Genomic DNA, 9,959 nt, shown 5'->3' with positions numbered 1-9,959 from the left:
CTGTGCAGAGAGAAGCACGGATGACATGGTCAGTGTGATGTCGGGCAGGACTGGCGTTCGGGAGAGGCTGGGAAGGAGGCATTACTACAGACTGTGTAGACAGTTTCCCTGGGTCGGGAAGATCCCCCGGAGGAAGGCGTGGCAGCCCATCCCAGTATTCCTGCCTACAGAATCCCATGGACAGAGGAGCCTATTGGACTACAGTCCATGGGATCGCAGAGTCAGACATGACTGAAGTGACTTAGCACACAGGCACAGGTAAAGAATCCGCCTGCAATGCCGGAGACGTGGGTTTGATCCCCAGGCCAGGAAGATCCTCTGGATAAGGAAATGGCAACCCACTCCAGTATTCTTGCCTGGGAGATCCCATGGGCTGACGAGCTACAGTCCATGGGGTCACAAAAGAGTTGGACATGACTTAGTGAGTAAAGAACAACAAAGCAGCAAAAAGCCAAGGCCATCTTTTCCCCAAATGCGGGGTACCTAATGTGAGATTACTATTTAGGTGGTAGCTGGACATACAATAAATAACCTAAACTGTTCTCCTGCTCAGTTCTCTTTTGAGAATTTTGATGTCAGTGAGAGAGTCCCGGTTTAGTGCTGGTGTATCTTTAACACACATCTGCTCAGGCTCAGCGCTTTCTATGGCAGTCTCCAGCTAAAGAAGTACATGGGAAAAACAGGTTTTGTTTCCAATGTGTTTATTTTTAGAGCCACATTGCTTTTAGGCCAAAGGGTGGTCATTTTCCATTTCTGGTAGGGCAAATCTCCTTTTTATTTGTTTTTAAAAAGCGAGTTGATTTAAAGAAAAATACCCTAGCACGAGTAAGAAGGAACCCAGCAAAAGTGGGACGGTTGGTTTTACTGGCGCCGGGCAGAGAAGCCTTGGTGTGGGCCATCTGTCTCATCCACCTCTGTCAGTATGCCATGCTCTTCTGTTCAGCACTGCAAGTACAGTGAGGGGCCCCCAAGGATTTGAAAATAAGATTGCTCACTGAGATTTAACCATAAATGAAAAGAAGAATAATGCCTATGATAAATGGATGAAAAGTACTAAAATCTAGAGAAAGACTGATGTGGGAGGTGATTTGGGTGTATGTAGCCTGGATTAGCCTTGAGGCCTAAACCAAAGAGAAAAACACATTGGCAGGTGTCTGTCCAAATACCGATTGAGGTAGGGAGTCTTAGCCGAGAGACTGCAAAGAAATTTAGTTCCACTGGTCGGGCCACGTTTAGTGAGGAGCCTCTGCCATACAGCACAGAGTTTACCTTTATTCTGATTTCATGTTCACTGTATAACCTTCTAACTACGATCTGCCTCCCTATGTAGGCATGCTGACAGAAAAAGAATGAGCTTGACATTTGTACTTGAAGAACATCAGTCCTGTTTCTCCATTTAAATATCAACTGGCATTTCTGAAGTCTGCAGATCAGTCATGAAAGCTTGGTTAAGGTGAGCCCAGCCCTGATAATGAATCTGTTCTTTGTATGTCGATTAAACCAGTTTCTGAACTGGAGAAACTAAAAGCCAGACTCTGGTACATCACCAAGATAGTAACTGTCACTCTGTAAGGAAGGCCTCTTGGAAGCCAGCCTGTGGACCTTGAATAGCAGGCCACCCTAATGTTACTATGGCCTTTCCCTGCTGGAATGTCACTCAGCCTGGCCTTCAGAACTGTGAGTTGTAGAATTCAGAACATCAGAAGCCTCCTGTATTTCTTCTGTTAAAAGTCCTTATGGATTAACCTGACTCATGTTAGAAGAGACCAGAATCTAGTCCTGTCATTACATTACTTAAGAACAAAGTTTGTAGCAGATGATCTCAGGACAGTTAAGATTCCAGGCTGTAGAATCTTTGAGACTCAAGTTTACTCAACCCAGGTAGTGGAGAGAAGTGAGGCACATACTACAGGTGGCAGAGAGGGGCTGTTTTTTTAATATTAACACAAAATAAATGACTTTCCTCCTAGAGAATGGCTGATAGGTGAGTGGGAGATATGCCCTCTGGTACTCATATTGTTAGAATGATTAGTTTTGAGGTAGAAGGCTCTTAAGGTATGCCTGAGGGCAGAGGCCACCAGTAGGACCTCTCTGAGGGTCCTCTTCCTACTGAGATCAGAAAGTAAACAGAAAGGACTCCAACGAGGCCTTTGGCTAAAGAGCCTAATAAATGTCCCCCTATCCACATACTGCCACCTAAATACCGCGTTTATAACCCCAGGTTATTCTTGGTTTTATATTAAATTGTGGGTCTGAATATAACCTCACAGGGAAAGGCTACCAGCAACATCAGGTGATGTTTATTATCATGGTGATTGCCCAGGGTCTAGATCTTAGCCTTTTACGTTTAGAAAGCTGCTGCTGCTGCTAAGTAGCTTCAGTCATGTCTGACTCTGCGACCCCATAGATGGCAGCCCACCAGGCTCCCCCGTTCCTGGGATTCTCCAGGCAATAACACTGGAGTGGGTTGCCATGTTCTTCTCCAATGCATGAAAGTGAAAAGTGAAAGTGAAGTCGCTCAGTCGTGTCCGATTCTTCGAGACCCCATGGACTGCAGCCTACCAGACTCCTCCGTCCATGGGATTTTCCAGGCAAGAGTCCTGGAGTGGGGTGCCATTGCTTTCTTAGAAAGCTGGCCACCATCAAAAAGTCTACAAATAATAAATGCTGGGGAGGGTGTGGAAAAGGGGGAGTCCTCCTACATTGTGCTTGTGGGAAAGCAAACTGGTGTAGCCACTATGGAGAACAGTTCCTCAAAAAAAAAAAAAAAAATATAGTGCTACCATATGACCCAGCAGTCCCACTCCTGGGCACATACGCAGAGATGAAAACTCCAGTTTGAAAAGATACATGCATCCCAGTGATCACAGCAGCACTACTTACAATAGCCCAGACATGGAAATAACCCAAGTGCCCATCAACAGATGAATGGATAAAGAAGATGTATATACACTGATATACACACTAGACTACCATAGCAAAGAATAAAACATTGCCATTGTGGCAACATGGATGGACCTAGGGGATATCATTCTAAGTGAAGTCAGAGAAAGAAAAATATTAAATGACTTATATGTAGAATCTAAAAATATAAGTGAATCTATTTATAAAACAGAAACAGACTCAGACATAGAAAACAAACTTACTAAAGGGAGAAGGGGTGAGGGGATAAATTAGGAGTATCAGATTAACAGATACACACTATTTTGTATAAAATAGATAAACAAGGAACTATATATATTCAGTATCTTAGAATAACCTATAATGGAATAGAGTCTGAAAAAATATATATGTATTTAAAACTTACATATGTATATATAAAAGAATCTAAGAAAGTGGATATATGTATAACTGAATCACTTTGCTGTACACTTAAAACTAAAACTCATGCAATATTGTAAATCATCTAAACTTCAATAAAAAGCTAAAATCAAAAAAGTGCCTACTTTGTTTCATTTAAGTACACATAAGAGTACCATCCATAGTTAAAGGCAAGAGACTATCCTGATATTGCTATTGCTGGAGATTTTGGGTATTGAAAAAAGGGTCAAAATTAGTTTTTGGTATTTTAAAAAGCAGCATTGGGTCACCTAGAAAAGATGGTTACCCATGAACCCTGGGTAAAGGGTTCTAGAAAATTAAAGTTTTATTAGAGACTTGATTTATTAAAGACTCTAGAAAGTTAAAGTTTTATTCTCAAAGCTGCTTACTGCCCATGCTAAGAAAACTTCCTTTGAGCCTGCATTTCTCGTTATCATTCATTCTGTCTTCCCTTAGGTGAAATCTTGGTAGAGAAATCCATTTTTGCTTCGTCAATTTCTTCCCCTTTTCTTCCCCAATCTCTTACCAGTATGTCCAATACCCTCCCAATCTGACCTCCTAAAATTCTCCAAACTCATTCCACTTGACCTTTCTTCAGCACAAGTACTACACTTGTGACCATTTTCTTTATCCTTCATACCTCATGCCTTTTATTCTTGAATTCTCCTCTTTTTCTGGGGTAGGGGTGAGGGTAGATTGGCGGGGGGCTCCTACACCACTGCATACTCCCAAGTTCTCCTGTTGTGTCTGGGCTTCCGTGACACATGGCACAGCCCTTACATTCCTTGGTAGATCCCAGAAGAGACTCTTCAGGAGGAGTCAATAAATGTTAACTTAGTTTCACTGCCAAGGCAGCACTTCCCCATCTGTCATCCTCAGTTATAACACTGTCCCCAGTCTCTTAGGCAAGAAATCATAGTCATTTTCTATGCTACCTTCTTACGCTGATACTTGTTGAGAAAATCCACAAGGCACTGTAGGACTTCTAAAGTTTGTATTATTTTAGTTGTATTTTATTATTGGTAGATAGCTAATTAAAACCTCACCTTTACTAAGATAAAATTAAGCCTGCTGCTGCTGCTATTAAGTCACTTCAGTCGTGTCTGACTCTGTGCGACCCCATAGACGGCAGCCCACCAGGCTCCCCCGTCCCTGGGATTCTCCAGGTAAGAACACTGGAGTGGGTTGCCATTTCCTTCTCCAATGCATGAAAGTGAAAAGTGAAAGTGAAGTCACTCAGTTGTGTCCGACTCTTAGTGACCCCATGGACTGCAGCCCACCAGGCTCCTCTGTCCATGGGATTTTCCAGGCAAGAGTACTGGAGTGGGTTGGCATTGCCTTCTCCCCAAATTAAGCCTACTTATTATAAAAACTGCTATTTTAAATTTATTTTTGCCATCATTCATTCATACATACAGAAATTGCATCACCAGCTGAACCACTAGTAAGCTTGGTAATATCTTTAAATTCACTAATTCATACTTTAGCAGTTTACTATTCAGTCTACTCAGTGAGTTCCTTTATTTCAATTACCTATTTTTCACCACTGCAAATTTCCATTTGGTTCTTTTCCAAATCCACCTCTTCTTTACCTTATGGTTCTATTTGTAAATGTTTAAAGTTTCTCTCAACCTGCTCTATTAGGTTTTCTTTGGTGGGGGGGAGGGATAGAGGGAAGGCTCTGTTATTCTTTCTAGTTATCCTTTCTCATGCTAGGTTTAAAGGTAAGATAGAGGCTTCTCTTCAGTAGGGTTGTTTACTGTGTGCCCGAGGTTATCTACAGTGATTCAAAAATGTGCCTTTACTGGGGTTCCTCCAGTTCTAGAACACGTTTTAGGTGAATTTCTTGGCTTAGGATCCCCAGGCCCCAGGAGAGGTGTGAGACTTAACCTCACTCTTTCTCCATGTGGTAGGCCTACCCAGCACCTCCTCATAGAACCTCAGTTTCATCAGGTCCTTGCCATCATCCATGTGCTGCGGGAAGGCTGTTTCCACTTGAGCGGGAAGCTTAGGGAGAACGCCTTGGACCATTTCTTCTAACACTGTGGCCAAGAGCCCAGCGTCCTCCACCGACTTCTCTTTGCTAGGCTTCCCTAGTGAATGCAACATCTCCCCATAAAAGAGCCTTCTGCGAGGACTGTTGAAGGGCACACTGATCAGATGCCGCTGGCAATAGCTGGAGACTGCAGCTAACCTCTAGAATGGGGTACCTTCATGTACAGGAGACGCAATACTGAAATAAAGTCACAAACGGTGTTCAGGTAAAAATGAAGCCACCTGTGGAGAGCTTTCCTTATAAGCTGACAAACTCAACACAACCCCAGGCACCGAGTTGTTAGGAAAAGGTTTCGTGCCCCAGCTCCAATCTCAGCCAGGTTGGGGGACACTTCAGAGCTCACCAGCATCCTTCAAGCACCATCTTGCCCCAGGCATGAAATCACTTGTAGGGTTGCTTTATCTCAAGACTGGTGCTCAGGGAGAAGAAGAAACATTTTCTCTGGAGGGAAAGGGCTGCTTCTCCTCTCTCCCATTTCATTCTCCTCCAGTTTCTATCTGACATGGGCTGCCTGGTTTGGTAACAAAGGGAGAGAATGTGTCACACGGCAGTAAGACAGGAGGGCTCTCCTGAGTCTGCTGCTGAGGCTGAGCACAAACACACCACAGAGTGAGGGGTGAAGGGAGCCACAGGAGAAAATCTGAAGTCAAAACACGAAATATCAGCACAATATACAAGAGAGCTGCAGAGAACACGGTGCAGCTGAAGGCAGTAGAAGGGATGAGGATTCCGGTACACCTCAGCCAGGACCGGGTGGGACCACTGAGAAGCCTGTGATTCCTGGAGCTGGATGTGGGGCGGCAGCAGGGCCAGGACCTAGGGTCTCACTCAGAAGGTCAGATCGCATTGGGGAAGCAGTGCGGGAGGAGCTGGAGCACTCAGCCCTCTGAACAAAGAGTCTCCCAAGAAGACAAGGTGTGTACTTGGAGAGCGTTTCTCTTCTCTGGCCGACACTTTCCATATTGATCGGCTGGGTTCTGCTGAAAGAGATGGCTGCTGGGGCATTGGGGAGGAGGTGTTGGGAAGGGGAGGGGGCCCTGACTTGGCCACCGCACAGGGCCTGGCACAGAGGTTTCCTCAGGTCAGAGCAGGATCAGCAGGGGAGGGAAGAAAAGCCAAGAAGGAAGAGGAGCTGAAGGACCGCTGAAGGCCAGAAGCTCTTTTCAGAACCACTGATGCTAAAGTGGGCGGGGGGGGGGGGGGGCGGGGGGCGGTGCAGTGAAGCCGGTCGGTAAATCCTCCATCCACCTTGCCATCTCCAGGCACTTAGTTCTCTCACCTCTTGGGTGGGGCACATGAAGGCATCCTTGTGGGAGGCTGGGATGCCTGGGGTCCTATCCTGGGTGCAGCACCACCCACATGGTGGGCGGAGGGGGGCTCTGAAGAAACTCCTTAGCTTCTCAGAGCCCCTCTTTTTGACTTGTGCATCTGGAATAATGCTAGCACAGGCCTCAAAGGTCCTGCGGAGAGAAACAAGATCCTTCCTAAACCATTTTCCCATGAGACACAAAATGCCTCTCTCCCCACCAAAAGTTTTGTACCTTTTGCAGAGTCTGTTCCCACAAGACCACATCTGAATCAGCAGCAGAGTGTCAAAAGTAAGTCTATGTCAGGCCTCAAGCTGTAACCCTGCCTTAAAGCCAACAATTCTTGGGAGGAACTTCTCTTTGCCATTTGAATGGTACAGACAGGGTCTTACAAGAGGGAGGCGGGAACTGGGGAATTAATGGGTTCCAAATATTTGCAAATCAAAGGCAGCCTCCCATCTACTGTGGCCCAGCAGTAACCGGGAGGGGGTGGGGATGGGAATAGGAGAAGGCCTCTCTGCCTGCTGAGCAGGCCCCTGAGACTGAAGAGGTGGAAAAGCCCTCCCAAGCTTGGGAACATTCGTCGGCAGGGATCGATGGTGACCGGGTAGGTGGGGGGTGACCTGGAGGGGCTCTTTGTTGTGCTTAGAATCAGGCAACTGGCCCTGGGAGGAGGCTCAGCTCAGGCTTACTGCTGAGAGCCAAGCCACGGGCTCTGGCTCTGAACCCCCTGAAGGTTCTGCTTCTGTTGCCTGCCCGGTGCACGGGGACTGCATTCAGGCAGAGTACTCTAGGATGCGGAAACAGTGATAGCCGGGCCCACAACACTGTCACTCTGTCCCCTGTGGGTTTGTGTGTCAGCAGGTCCAAGGCCATGGACTGGAGAGAGCTCACCACCCCTGCCAGAGAGGGTGAGAACACCCACCAGGCCTCGTCCACTTCTCTGCCCCTGGCACTGGCTTCCTGGTTTTCTCAAGGTGGTGTGTGTTTATTTTAGTTCAAATTCCACATAGCAACATATCAGTAGGAGGGGGCATAGCAGACCATTTTCTTCTCCATTGTCTCTGGCAAGCCCTTCAAAATGACCTGATGTTCCAACTAAGGGTCCACGCAGTTCTGCATCAATGGCCACATCAGTAGCACCGAGGAAGGGGAGATGGGCCCAGCAGTGGGCGGTTCAGAGGCTGTCAAGGGCAGAATGGTGGGCTGACATCCACGTTCCCAGATCTGAATATGCTCAACATCGAGAACAAAGCAAAAATGCAGATTTTCTCAAGTCTTCAACACGAGATCACTCACTCACCAGTTTGTTCTTAAAACCTGTAACTGCTATGAGGGTGGGGCCAGGGATGGAGCAAATGAAGGGGAACCCTTCCTTTTCACATTTGAGGCATAGTTTTTCTTTATTTGAAAAAATTTTTAATTTTTGGCTGCGCTGGGTCTTCACTGCTGCACATCGGCTTTCTCCAGTTGCAGCGAGCGGGGCTACTCTCTACTTGTGGTGTGCGGGCTTCTCATTGCAGTGGCTTCCCTTGTTGGGGAGTTGTGGCACCACAGGCTCAGTTGCTCCGTGGCATGTGGAATCTTCCCGGACGAGGGATCGAACCCATGTCCCCTGCATTGGCAGGCAGACTATTATCCACTCTACCACTAGGCAAGTCCTGAGTCATAGTTCTTCAAAATGAAATGGCACTGGGAAAAGCTCAGGCAGCTCACAGAAAGATTTCATCAGAAGGACCTTTGTCTTCTGCCAAAGTAGGTTTCACATTATCAAGGTATGTAGGACCTGCACTAGTATCCTGGCGTCAGTGTTGGTGGGTGTTTTAACTTTCCACTGATTAATCTCTTCCTTATCAAGGCACACAGTTTACTGAGCTGAGGAGAGCATGGAGGTGAAGAACACTTAAGGTGTGACCGTCAAGAAGGCGTCTTCTCTCATTAGGGAGATGTTGTATGGAATTTACAGTATGTTGGTATTTATAGATTCAGTACCCCTTAATAAGCCCCTCAAATGTCACGGCAGAGGGCTGAGGGTCATTAGATCCAAGTCGCCATGATGAGGTTTCCACAAAGAGATTTTGGGAAATGAAAAGTGAAGTCACTCTGTCGTGTCCGACTCTTTGCGACCCTGGGCAAAAAAAAAAAAAAAAAAAAATCCTTGCCAGGTCCTACCTGGGCACTTGGAATGTGAATCCACGCCACGTTTTCATGTATGGTTGACTGTTCTTTGGCCTTAAGTCCACTCAGCTTTGCCCACACCTTTCTCCTTTAGCAATTTTGACAATTTTTATTCCTTTCTAGCAGATTACTAAGCATCTTCTTTGCGTGATGACATACTTGCCTCCATTTTGAATATTCTTTCCAGGAGACCCACCACTATACCCCCAGCCTTACAGAGGGATATTTTGCTTCAGAAAATCCCTTCTGGGCCTTTCTCAGAGCACCCTTTCCAAAGTTTGCAGGATGTTTAGGCCTCATATGAGAATCTTACCAGGATGAGTATAGACAGTGACAGGTTGTGTAGCCCAGCCTCCATGAATTCCAACCAGCCCATCTGAGAATGTGGACTGAGTATACTTCTTATCAACAGCTCATTCCATGACTCCACAAATGATGCACAGAGACGCCAGAACTGCTTCACTTCAGGGCATGACCCAGTAAAAAGAAAAAAGCCACTGCACTCATATTCTGGCTTGTTCACAAAGCCTCCTTTTAATTTTCTGATTCCTTTGTCAAGATAGTTCAAAACAGCCAAAGGACTTAATAAGATACACTGGGGTCAGGAAGGGCATACAGCTCATTTTTACCCCACCTCTGCCAGAGAAGATAGTGCCAGGGTTAGAACTTTGCAAACGTATCTTTCTCTTAATTACCTTTTCCCTCACAAGGCACCCTAGAAGGAGAGATGCTATTTTAAATTTTTTATTGTAAAGGATGTCATCAGAGGAAAACAATGCTGGCAGTTTGTCAGGAATGGCTGTCACAAAGAGAAGAGAAAGAAAAAATGTACACATAAGACAGACCAAAGCTATATCATCAAATGGCAAAACCTAAAAGCCCTCCTGTCACAGGGCTAATGCCCTGCCTCCTCCTGACCTGCTGAATTTCTAGACAAACTGGACAAACACAGCAAAACTCAAAATGAAACAGGCCATTCAAAATGTCAAAAGCAGCAGCATGTGCTGGGCTGTTGCTTTGCTGCCTTCCTCTCTCAGGCGCCCACCCTGGGGCTGCATCTCCCATTCTCATTCTCTATCAAACGACTGGCCGGCCTG

The 9,959-nt window shown here is 46.0% G+C and overlaps 1 protein-coding gene across 3 annotated transcripts in view; it reads right to left on the bottom strand.

Annotated features, from left to right (window-relative positions):
* PPM1H (protein phosphatase, Mg2+/Mn2+ dependent 1H) overlaps positions 1–9,959 on the bottom strand; it is a 307,659-nt gene that overhangs the window by 4,620 nt on the left and 293,080 nt on the right. The gene's annotated exons all lie outside the window — the stretch shown is intronic.

This window comes from Bos taurus, chromosome 5 (assembly GCF_002263795.3).
Source record: "Bos taurus isolate L1 Dominette 01449 registration number 42190680 breed Hereford chromosome 5, ARS-UCD2.0, whole genome shotgun sequence".
In the NCBI taxonomy this organism is placed as follows: Eukaryota; Metazoa; Chordata; class Mammalia; order Artiodactyla; family Bovidae; genus Bos; species Bos taurus.
Note: the sequence above shows the minus strand (reverse complement) of the source record. Positions and strands in the feature narration are given on the sequence as shown.